Genomic DNA, 13,379 nt, shown 5'->3' on the forward strand with positions numbered 1-13,379 from the left:
AAGTAGTTAAAATACTCTCTCGTTCAAATCAAACCAAAGACACATATATATGACCTTAGGATCATTACCTGTAAGCCATGATGACTTTGTACATTCATCGGGGTTAAATATATGCTATACCACAGTCTGCAAGAATGGTATTACTATTAGAAATAGTTAAATATATGCAAGAAATAGCAATGAACTTTCATACATGTGTTTATTATATTTATAGAGTATCCTATTTTAATGAAATCTGATAATTTATAGCAATGCAAAGAAAGTTTATGTAGTAATTTCAAGTTATAATGTCTTAATAGGATAAAAATTGAAAGTACAATGTTATAATTGTATCAGGAGTAGATTAGTAAAATGAATAGTTGATGTTACCTCGAGATATATTCTTCTAGTGGACACCCTGCAAAGAGTTTAAAAGTGTATGAGATGACAATAGTTGAGAGAATGATGGAATTGAATACGTGATTACTTTCAATTATCATGTTTGGCATGGTTATAGGAATGACATCATTCTAATTTTTTGTTTATTTTCTTTTTCTTTTTCTAATTTAATTAATTACTTTATTTTAATACACAAACATTTTTTATGCACAAATATTAAACAAATTTTATTTTTTTTAAACCACAAACAATTAATATAATATAAATTATATTTCTTAAACACATACATTTCATATAAAATAAATCGAAACCGTCTTTTTTTGAATATGATTTCAAGTATATTTCTTTTTGTTTCCTCTCTTCCAAATCCGTTATGACACTTTGGACTTGCAATATCGAAGGAAATATAACATCTGTTAATGTAAAAATGCACAATTTTAACACATAATGTAAAAACATTAAATTACATTGAGAAAAAAAAATTATTAACTTATATCAAATACAAACATGTTCTCTTTGTAGTTGGTAGCATGGCCTGAAGTTTCCCATAGTTGCATGTTGAACATATTTGATGTGGTAACCTGAAAAAACAATGTTACATTAATTATCTATATATGAAATACTACAACATGAATTTAATATATATATATATATATATATATATATATATATATATATATATATATATAAAATTTACCTATGAATAACCTCTTTTTTCATACTCAGTTTGTATAAATGTCATTAGTTTTTTTTATTCGAATACCATGGGGAAGGAAGAAACAACTTATTGGGCTGAAAAACAAAAAATAAAAACATTTACTTACAATATATATAAACTATTAGATTATATTATTATCTATAAAACTTTACCTAAGTGGATGGAAAAAGAAAAGCTCTTGTTTTTTTGCCGAGTTCTCTTTGGTCATATTTTTTGGCTTCCCAATGTATTCCTGTATAAATATAACAAAGTCATTATAAATAAAATAACAAAAAAGAAAAGAAAAGAATAAATGAAAAGAAAGTTACATTGAGTCTTTTTTGGTCATGATAAGATATTTCATAGACTCTTTGTAGATATATAACAACAAACTTCTTCAACATTCATGAAAAGAAAACAACCAGGAGCACGAACACAACCACGAAAAATCACAAAATAAAACCTAAAATCAAGCAACTCCTCACCACACCAGAAATAACCAAGGGGTAAAATGGTCAAGGTAATAAGATTTCCATAATGCCAACATATCACCACTCTTTTCAATAAGAACCACAGCTCAAAAAAAACATTTAATTGCATCACAATGTTTCCCTGCTTTATAATTATCCATTCCTTTGTTCTTTATAATTAACAAATTCATATATGCATTTTTAGCATTACTAAATCTGCAAGGAATGAGCAAAGAATCTACCAAATAAAATCCATGGCACTTAGTTCTAATTCTCATCTACGAATTAAAAAAAGGCAACTTACAGTTCTCTCTAAACAGGGTTCACTCAGACATTTTATCAAACACATAATAGGCATGAAATTATGTCACACAAAGAGTTACTTAGCAAAATAGTCATGAAAATTTATACAGAAGAAAAAACTAAAATAAATTGTTGGGGACATGATATAGATATAGAGAACAGGGTGAAAAAAAAGACACCTGAAAGTTGTGTGTTGAGGGCACCTTCGACGTCCTCCTTTTCTCTTGCATCCATATTTCATCTGCACTTTGTTCCCGAAGATACACTTCTCTCTATCAAATCCTTTCTTCTTTCTTTTCAGAATCCCCAAATCAACGTCCTCAATTCGTATGTTCTCGAGGAAGGTGAGTTTCTTGGATTTTTTATTTTGAGGGGAGATATGGAAGAGGTTGAAGCTGCTTACAGTTCCCGATCGATGGTTTTGGAGAACATAAAGTGCAAACCCAGAACAAAAGCAAAATAACACAAAACTCGATTTCCGCTTCATCTTCTGCTATTTCTCTTTCTTCTCACTAAAACATCGACGAGTCCCCGGTAGCGACCCACTAGCGAGTGCTAGGGGCGGTGTTTCAAGGTGGCTAGTGAGCGCATAGAGGCCGGTGGGGACCTCCACTTCGTTGAGCCATACAATGTGGGATTGAAGAATAAAACAACAAACTAAAAATGAGCAAAAAAAATATTTGAATGATAGCAACAGTAGAAATCGTAAACAGATGCAAGAGCCAATTCATGAAATCTAAATAATTAGGTGAAAAATGAATCGAAAAACATACCAAATTAACACCAATCTTGCTAATTATCACGAGAATCCCGATAATTTGGGAGTTGATTTCTGGACTATAGTTAGGAAAGTAGCGGAATTGAGGAGTGTAGAATAAATGGGGGCACTTTTTGGAAACTCACATTGAAAGAATGAGCAGGAAAATTTGATTGGATGTGGCTTAGAGAATGCGACGTGGCATAAATCCTCTTATTTATTAGGATATATATATATATATATATATATATATATATATATATATATACATATTGCTTACAATCTGATAGAATATTTGTACCTTAGCTATTTAGTTCCTATTGGAAAATTGCAACAAATTCAGAGGTAGTGATCATCTCTAAAAGTCTGCAAAAAACCGAAGAGTGGCTATATGAAGATGGTGATGATGAATGTATACAAGTTTATATTGGAAAGCTTTAGCATCTTGAAAAGGTGTTAAAAGTATATGAAAATTTTAAACTAGTATTTTCCTTCCGAAATAGCTTGCTTAATCTAATTATGTATTCTTGTGTAGTTTTTATACCCAATTGAAACTAGATACATGGATGAAAAGGTTAGAAAAGAAGCAACAAGAGCTCTGCAAACTTGTATACAAAAAGTCATTTGACTACAGATTTACTGCCTCCTAGTAAGAAAGAAGAAATATTATGTTAGCTTTGTTGATCATACCCTACTACTTAGGCTTCATTTGCGTAGATGAGAGATTGAGAGCATGTCTCTGGCCCTCTCTATTTTTTTGCATTTTAATTTTCTGTTTTTATATATATATATATATATATATATATATATATATATATATATATATATAAAACTTTTCACAAAATTAGTCCACAGATAAGTGGAGAAAGAATTCAAAAATTGCTCAACCCTACGCTCCCCCCGATAATCCACGTGAGGACAATTGATATGTATTCAGGATTAATTGAATTTGTAAATATTTGGTATTGTTTGTTTTGTTAATTATTGCTTACTTTTGTATGATATTTTGAACAATGCAATGGAATGTGTCAAACTTTGTATTAGGAACGTTTTTTGGTGTATTTTATATGGTATTTGGGATTAATGTGAATTGAATGTGGTACATGACATAAAATTGGAAATTTTTAAATTTTAATTTTTTTAAATAAAACGAAGTTAGCTACGGAATAACTACGAATTTCCGTAGCTATTTAGTTTCATAGTTATTCCGTAGCTATCCACTTCCGTAGCTATTCTGTATTTATTTGTATCCGTGACTATTCCGTAGCTATTTAGTTTCGTAGGTATTCCATTGCCATCTATTTTTGTAGCCATTATGTAGGAGAAAATTTGTAGCTATTTATTTCTATAGCTATTCCGTAGGTATGGTAGCTACAGAAAATTCCTTAATTTTTTGTTATCTTTTATTAACAAAAACTTTAGTTTTTACTCCTTTTATTGAAATATATAATTAAATCCTAATTAATATTTCCAATAACTTATACCGTTAGTATAAAACTCATAAATACCTATGAATAAATTTCAATATTTAATATATTGCACTTTTTTGACCGATTTTTATTATAATTAATAAATATATGTATATTTTTGTTATTTTATATTTTTGTTATTTTTTAAAACTCCAAAGTATCTATTCATGATAGCATACCTGCAAAAGTCTGTTAAAAATTGTTGTCACTATTCATGAAAATTCAAAGAAAGCAAATGATTGAATTGTCTAATCAATTCATTTTTTGTAATAAATTCCTCTTTTTATCATCAGTTTTTTTGTTTCATCCATTTCAACATATAGAATCCCTCTCTTCTTCATTTATTTATCCTTCTTTCATTCAAGGTACGTCTTTTATCTTATGACTTATTGGTGTTGTTATATTCTGGTCGGTATGAGTCTAGATCGTCCGTTTATGATTAATTTGTACTGGGGTGGTAATATTTTATATGAAAATGGTTTCGTAAAGGGAGATCATTCAACTTTGACCACTTCAAATGTTGTTAGGCATAAACTGCAGTATGAAGAATTTAAGGATTTAGTTTATGTGAACATTGGAGTCGAAATAACAACATATAATTTGAATATCTCACTATGTTACGAGTTTGGTGGAAAATCTAATTTTTCACAAATCATAAGTGACTCAAGTCTAGACGTGATGTATTATTTGGCTGAGAATGATGAAAATTACAACGCCCAAGTTATTATCGTACTAGAAAAATTGCTCAAGAACAAGTAATGCCTCCTACTATAACCAGTTATGTAGATCTTTTATGTAATTTTGAAGTGCAGAGCCTAATCCCTCAGATGTAGCATTTCCTTTACCTAATGAAGTTAGATTTGGAAAAGAAAACGACTTTGGATTTGATGAAGCCAACTCATAGTATAGTGAAGATACTAGTACTAAGTTATTCGGTAATGTTGGGGAAGATTTTGATGATGATGATGTTTGTGAAACTCGGGTTATGAGCTTTATGAACGATGTTGGAGATGTAGGCGACGATGACATAATCGATTTAGAAGAAAACATTCATATAGATGTTTGGAAGGAATAAAAAAAGGTTAGGAATGCAATTTGAAAGTAAGGTACAAGTCAAGAAAGCAGTAACACTTTGGTTGATCAATCACAATAGGGAGTTTAAAGTGTACGAAAGTAAAAGTAACTTATGGGTAACAAAGTGTAAGACTCTAGGAGATGAAGGACAAAGCTCAACTACTATGAACCACACACCACGTTGTGCACGGTATGTTCGTGCAATTAAGAAGAAAAATCATCGAACGTGGAAGATTACACGATCTGTGGACGCTCACAACTCCTTTGGATCATGTATTGGAAATAATAATAGAAGTTTAAACTCTTTAACTATTTCCTCATACATCCTACATTTAATTGAAAAAGATGTTGCTTATCCAGTGAAACATATATAATCAGATATTAAAAACCTTCTAAACGTTTATGTTTCTTACTCGAAGGCATGGCATGAAAGGAGAAAAGCCATAGAGACTATTTATGGAATATGGGAGAGTAATTTTGATGAGTTGCCTAAGTACATTGCAGCTTTGCAAGCTTCCTGATATAGTTGTAAAGTGGTTTCATAAGCCAAATGACTCCTCAAATGTTGCAACATTCAAGTATGTTTTTTAGGCTTTTGGACCTGCTATTGATGCATTTCGTTTATGCCGACCTGTTATTTCTATTGATGGTTGTCATTTGAAGGGTTCATATAAGGGGAATTTGCTTGTCGATGTCACAAAAGAAGCTAACAATAACATATTACATGTTGCATATGCTATTGTCGATGAAGAGTCATCATACAGTTGGTGTTGGTTCTTTTACCAACTCACACATTTTGTTGCTCAAGATAGACAATTATGTGTGATTTCGGATAGGCACCAAGGAATAATTCATGCAATGGAAAATCTAAAAGAATGGAAAGAGCCATTAGCATACCATCGATTGTGTATTCAACACATTAGAAGTAATTTCATGAAAGGCACAAAAACTTTAGTCTTAAAAAATTAGGTTGGACTATTGGGAACGCTACGAAGAAAAGGAAGTTTGTTACAAATATAAGAGAAATAAAAAAAAACTCAAACCTGAAGCTTGGCAGTATTTAAAACAAATCAATAAAAGTCAGTTGTGTAGAGTATATAATAATAACAATATTCATATATTTATTAATTATAATACACGAACATAGGTATTTATGAGTTTTATATTATATGGTATAAGTTATTCAAAACATTAATTAGAGTTTAATTATATATTTTTAGTAAGAGTAAAAACTAAAGTTTTTGTTAATAAAATCAAACTAGAAATTAATCATGTAAGTTAGAGGACTAAAAATATAACAATATTTGTTGAATTCTAAAATTAAAAAAAAAAACCATTTGTACAGAGAGAGAAAAAACACTACCATGTTTCTACCAACCATTCTCAAAACTATCCTATTAAAACTCCGGCATCACTAGGACTCCTGATCCATTTAAACAAATTAATTTTGAGTGTTATATGAAAACTTTTGAAATGAATAAAATAGTCAGATAGCCAAAAGACGAATCGAATGGACAAACTAAGTAAAATAACATGGTCTCTGTAAATAGAATAAATTAAAACCGGTCCGGTTGACAAATGAGTGTACAATTAAAGATGAACGAAACAAAACAAAATAATGACCATTATTCTATATTTTGTCACTGCATTTGAACCCAAATACCAGGACTTGGGATCTCTTTGTGAACAACATATAAAAGATAATTCCCTGCCGGAGCAACATTACCAGAGGGCGGTGTGGTTACTACAACTTGATATCTTGACTTCCCCAAAATCTTGGCAGCCACACCACCATCGAGCACCAGCAATCTTTGATTCATGGAAAAGGAGTGTGTGTTGAACGGAGGTGCCATCATTGTCACTGAGACGGAGCTTGGATCCACAATGCCTGAAACTGTAAACACAATAACTAATTGCTTTCCGTACCCTATTTTAGTGTTTTTTACAGGCAATATTATTTTGGGGCGTAAATCGGACGAGTTTGAATCCAAATAAGAAGGAGAGTACGCCTCCAAACTCAGCTCAGTGGGATAAAGGACGTTTCCGAATTCATATTTGTCGTGGGGGTTACTTCCACCAACAAGAACTCGTCCATCTCTTAGTAAAACAGCTGTGGAATGGTAAACTCTTGGAATGGTGCTTGGATTCTGCACTTCAAATCGAGACCCGACCTGTTTATCAGGTTGGTAAACCACTGGGCTAAGAACAGGGTTCCTCCCAAGTTCCCAACCTGCAACTCCAGCAGATACACCATTGATGATTAAAACATGAGCATTGGGAAGCAACAACATGTCACCCATAACTCGAGCCAAAGGCATGGTCTCCATGACCCATTGAGGGTTAGGGTCAGATATTTTGATCCTTCCGCATGTATCCAAAGCTCCATCAAATATCCCTTTATTTGCATTAACAAATGCTCCTTTTGGTGCACCCCCACAAACCAATACTTCAACCGCATTTACTGTTCCCTTTGTTATGCGCAGAGGGAGAAGTACAGCAGATCCGGTACTCGGATAACTCCTTGGTTGACCATCGGGCATTGTAGGGTAAGTCTTGATAACTTGGTTGTTGGAATAGTCGAATAAAATAGCACGATTGTTGGCAAAAATGAAAAGATTCCCATCAGGATAGAGAAATACAAATGGGTATAAATTATTCTCAACGTTAGGGTCGTTCGTTTGAACCAAAAAAGGTAAACTAGGAGTGTTCTCAGTGGCCGACATCTTGGGGTAGAACTCATAGCTAAATGCCCGGCGGCCACCAATAATAATTTGTCTGCCATCTGGCAATATATGATTGGTCGCATACCATCTCTGTTGATTCAGGCCATTACGTATCTCTTGCCAGTCGCATGAATCACACGATTTATAAATTCTGACAACACGATAACCATCATCAAAGCCACCAGTTTGGACCAATCTTCCATCGGGCATTAATGTTCCAGACGAACACCAGACATTGCTGAGCACCATGAGTGGACGAACGGTGTTTGATGCAACATCATACTCGACTGAATGGGCAGAACAATCGGTTGTGTTAGGACGACATGCCCCGTTTGGAAGTGAGATATTGGAGACTCCAAAATCGGTGCGGTCATACATGACAACACGATCATTGGGAAGTAACTGTGCGTGCATGGCCGAAATTCCAATGCTTGGGAGGAGGACAGACCACGATCCACCTGCCGCCGGACATTGCTGGGCATTGAGCAGGAGCACCAGAAAGAAGAAGAAGAGGTGATGATATAGGTGGGAAGTCATCGCTTTGTTTTATTTTTGCTCTTCTTGGAATTTGTTAGGTTTTTGTGTGTTTATGGAAGTGTTAAAGGTGGCTTTAAATACACTTTGAGGTGATGAAAAGAGTCGTCTATGATCGTTTTTCCCTCTGGTATGGTTCATGAACTGCGTTGTGAATTAAATAACCCATTAGTCAACCTGAATGATAAGCGAATTTCATTCAATCATTTAACCATGAAATATTCATTCTTAATTTTATAAGGATAGACTCACAAGGTGGATTCTCCTTTGATCTTGTTTATTTGTCAATGCATGTTTTCTTTTATTGGATGTTATTATCAACCTTTTAGTTTTCTATTTTTCATATTACAACAAGCCTCCACATGCTTTCTCTTCATGTTTTTGGATATGAGAAGATCGAGTTTTGTAAAAATATTAGGGTCATTTAAAAGAAAATATTGTAGAATTATGGTATTTTTAGATATGACAAGATCATACCTTGAACATCATTGCATATAGTGGACATTTTTTTACAAAGCAAATAGTTGTAAGTTAACGGAACTCGACCATCGGTTCAATGATAGATCATTGGAGTTACTTGATGTTTCAACAAATTTAGACCCTAACAGTTCTAGTGAGAGTTTCTCGAAACAATGATATAATGTATTTTGTTTGAAAGTTTTTCGTGAAGATTTTAATAACTTTGATAAAGTACATTCAAATATAGACCAACAATATTATGAGTTTGATCTCATTCAACATGCAAATAACAAAAGGTTGCCATCTATATCGTAGTTGAGTCAATAGTTCATAAAGGCTAGAAGAGTTTACACAATAACAAAGTGTTGTTCAATTTCCTAATCAAAGCAAAATATACTGGAGGCTAAATAGACCATGTACAACACAGAAAAGAAGAAGTTACATGAGCTATATAAGGAGAAATTACAAGGGCTAAAGTTAAAAGTAACCATAAATAAAATAATTTAAATGGTTTCACCAATTGGGCTATTGGTCGTAATACACTGGGCTATTGGTCGTAATACACCTCGAAATAAGGAGGATTTGTCGGATACTCCAATCTTGAAGTGAATATGAATGAAGGAGTTGATACTTAGGGGCTTTGTGAGTGCGTCTGCTGGTTCATCTGCTGGGTTGATATAAAGAACTATTAACGAACCGCCTGCTACCTTTTGAAGTACAATGTGGCAACATGTTTCATCCGAGAACTATGTATTAGATTGGCGCTAGAGTATGTGGCAACCGTATTATCACAAAATAGCATAGGAGAAGACAAGTGTGTAACAACAAGGTCTGTAAGTAAATGTTAGACTCAGTAGATTTCATCCGCCATATTAGATAAGGCTTTGTATTCTGCCTCTATAGAAGACTGCGTGATAGATTGTTTACATGCTGATCGCCATGCGATGATGTTTGAGCCCAAATAAATGATAGGAGAAACCCCTCCACAATCTAAATCTGAGAATTCTTTGAGTTCAAGTGAGGATCAACGATTAAGATGTAGGCCATGATGAACTGTGCCTTTTAGTTAACGAAACATCTACGTTAATGTCTGCCAATGATGTTGGAACAGGGGAGTGCATGGACTGGGAAAGTTAATATATAGCAAAATAGACATATGCTCTTCTGCAAGCCAAATTTTACAAAGATCCCACTGATTTCAGATAACGTATAGGATCAACACTTGCAGGGTGTTCTTAAGAGTGAGAACAATGGAAGGGTTGAGAGGAGTAGTAATCTTTTTGGTACCATCCATATTTAACTTGTTTGAATGTCTTGAATATGTCGATTTTTATAGAGAAAAAGAGCTTGTTGGGAAGGAATTACTTCAATACCAAGGAAATGATGGAGGGGACCTAACTATTTGATGGAGAACTTGTTGGTTAAGGAATGAGTGAATTGGTTGTTGTCATGGTTAAGGGACAATATTATTGTCATATGCCATAAAGAAACACAAATTGGTGTCATGATCATAGATAAATAGAAAGACATCTGCCCTGGACTTCGTAAACCATAAGTATGATGAAAAGATGTGTGTTCCATGTACCATGCTCTCGGTGGTTTGTTTAATGCCATACTGAGACTTTCTAAGTTTGCATATGTGGTTTGGGAATTTAGGTTAAATGAATCTGGGTGGTTGAGACATGAAGACTTCTTTATATAGAGTTCCTTGAAGAAAGGCACTGTTCACGTCAAGTTGTTTTAAAGGTTAGTTTTGAGAGAGAGAGAGAGAGATAGATAGATAGAGAGAGAGAGAGAGAGAGAAATAGAGATGATGGTTCGATAGTGATTGGTTTCGTTACCGAAATGAATGTGTTGAAATAATCGTTCCCGTGTTGTTAAAGGAACCCCTTAACAACCCAATAAGCTTTGTATTTTGAAATAGTACCATTGGGAGTCCTTTTGACTAGGAATAAACATTTTCATCTAATTGGGTTGTAAGAACCTTATGGAACTAATTCCCACGTTCTATTTTGCATTAGTGCATTGAACTCTTGATCCATGGCATGTCGTCATTTGGGAATTTTGTGAGCTTGAGTGTGGGTGTTTGGTTCAATGTTAGAAGGGATAACATGAAAATGATGGAGTTGATGAAAGACGAAAAAACGTATTTTGAGTTTTCTATTTCTAGTTCGTTGTGGTGGAGAGAAGGTGGGTGGAGAAATAGAATTATCATCTTAAGAAATGGAGCCAATTAGGGTAGGACAGGAGTTGGTGCAATCTTAGACAGGATTGGATATATGAACTAATAGTGTGGATGGAAGGGTATGTGGATTAGAATGATGTATAGGCTGAGGAGATATAGTTGACATTGGTGAGGTTGGTTGAGAGGTAGGGTTAGAGGGTAGGATGGTGAATCTGGACATGGTATTTGGTGTGGCAGGACATGAGGTGTAGGAGTCACAAAGGTGTTGTTTGTTTTTTTGAAGCCAAAATGCCTGCAGTCTGCGGATCACATCTACAAGCCTTTGCGACAGAAGAGGTGGACCACATGTCTGCCGTCTACAATAAGAAGATTGTTTGTTTTTAACGTCTGCAGCTGTTGAAATACATTATTTTTTCAAACTTAATTTCCCGTTATAAATATTAAAAATGCATTTTTAGCAAAAAAAGAAAGAAAAAAAACTGGTGGTTTTTTTTAAGGTAAAAATGTGGTCTGAAGGCCTTTGAAGACAGTGGTCCAGGTCTGCGTAAAGAAGACCTCGCGTAGACGTTTTTTGATCTGCACACTTCCAAAAAACAAACACTCTACGCGGGCATATGTCTGCGCGTTGTCTGCGCGGCGCAGACAAAAGTGGTTGCCCAGATCTTCGCATAAAAAACAAACACCCCCTAAGATGAAGATATTTTTGATGAATCGATTGCTGAAAAGGAGTTTGATGCATTAGTAATTGGTGAGATTTTAAAGAAATCATGGGCAGTTGGTAAGGTGGGGGAAGAAGAATGGGAAGAAAAATGAGATTCAATAAACTGAATATGATGAGAGTTGTATAGGTAGCATGTGGTAGGCTCAAAACCTTTGTAAGAGGATTTTAAAGTGGATTAACCTTGGAAAAGACATAGGGCTGATCGTGGCGGAAGCTTGGAGTTAGTGTAAGGCCTTAGCCATGGAATGCAAAGAAAACCAACGCATTTGAGTTTGGTATAGTTTGGTGGTTGGTTATAATATAGACAATCGTTTGAAACGCAAGAGACCAAAAGGTAAGTGGTAATTTGGCATAGTGAAAGAGAGGAAGTCAAGTCTAAACCACATGACAGTATCGTTGTTTGGCTACACCATTCTATTCATGAGTATGTGGTGGGGTGGTGAAGTGAGAGAGGTCATGAGCATGTAGAAACTGTGCAAAACCTTGGTATTCACTACCATTGTCAATGAATATTGATACCAGTAGTGTTTGGAAGAAATTCTCAACAAGGAGTTTGAATTTAGGTAATAGTGTTGCAACATCATATTTCCATTTCATAGGATAGAGCCAAACATATTTCAAGTAGTAATCTACAAAAATGACGTAATAACTGAAATTGTCAATTAAAGTTTGAACAAGAACTACACATCAAAATATGTTAATTCAAGTTGTTTTGTAGCAAAAAATGAATTTGGACCAAAAGGTAGCATATGGATTTTATCGATTGAACAAGAAGAAAAATGCATACAAGAATAGGAAATTTGATTAGAACTAAAACCTATCTTTGTGACAAGAGACTTTGATGGATGCATAACCTAACTTAGTGTGTCAGGAGAGTGGATAGATTTTTGTGGTTACATTGATTTGCAAAAATGGATGGCAGATCAGCATAGTAAAAATCTTCAAGGTTCTTGCCTCCTAAAAGACCCCCCTACTCCCTTGTGCGAAGATCCTTCACAAAAAAAATAAAAAAAATAAAGTGGGAAAAATTCAATAGAAACCCGATTGTTCTTACACAACTTAACAATATATAAAAGGTTTCAATCTAAATTTGGAACACATAACACAATTGGTAAATATAAGGTTTTGATTGGTGTGTTAATGTGTTTAATGCCAACATGAGATATTTTAAAACGTTTACCATCACCAAGTATTATTTCATCAGTTCCTTCATATTTAGAGATGTTATGAAACGTAGATCGATTAGAGGTTATATGATTTGAGATGCCACAGTCAAATAACCAAGTTGAAGGAATACATGTTGTGACATTTGGTATAGGAGTTCTTGAATCACGGTTACTGATGGTAGTACTGTTGTCTTTCAGAAACTTGGATAATTACTAATAATCTTGATTCTAATGCCCTACAATGTTACATAACTGGCAAAAACTATTGTTGTAGTTGTGTCGGCCCCTATGTGCTTGAGATGTTGTCCAACATGAGCGATTTGTTCCTCTGTTGTTGCGTCTGCCACCTCTCTGTGAAGTAGAGGTTTCAGATGGGATACCGATAGTGTTTTCTAAATTTATTGAAAATCGCTAAATTTAAATAAGGATTAGTTGATTCTACT

General features: G+C 34.0%; 1 long non-coding RNA gene and 1 pseudogene across 1 annotated transcript; both read right to left on the reverse strand.

Moving 5' to 3' along the window:
- Window positions 1–698: 698 nt before the first annotated feature.
- On the reverse strand, window positions 699–2,735 carry LOC145100537 (uncharacterized). The gene is made up of 4 exons (XR_013705110.1): window positions 2,028–2,735; window positions 1,249–1,328; window positions 1,076–1,170; window positions 699–959 (listed from the first exon to the last, which is right to left on the reverse strand). It is a non-coding gene; the product is annotated as an uncharacterized LOC145100537 (long non-coding RNA).
- Window positions 2,736–6,672: 3,937 nt separating this feature from the next.
- On the reverse strand, window positions 6,673–8,438 carry LOC145103264 (aldehyde oxidase GLOX pseudogene; annotated as a pseudogene).
- Window positions 8,439–13,379: the final 4,941 nt, after the last annotated feature.

The sequence above is a fragment of the Lactuca serriola genome, chromosome 4 (assembly GCF_051521515.1).
Source record: "Lactuca serriola cultivar US96UC23 chromosome 4, Lser_US96UC23_V15, whole genome shotgun sequence".
NCBI lineage: Eukaryota > Viridiplantae > Streptophyta > Magnoliopsida > Asterales > Asteraceae > Lactuca > Lactuca serriola.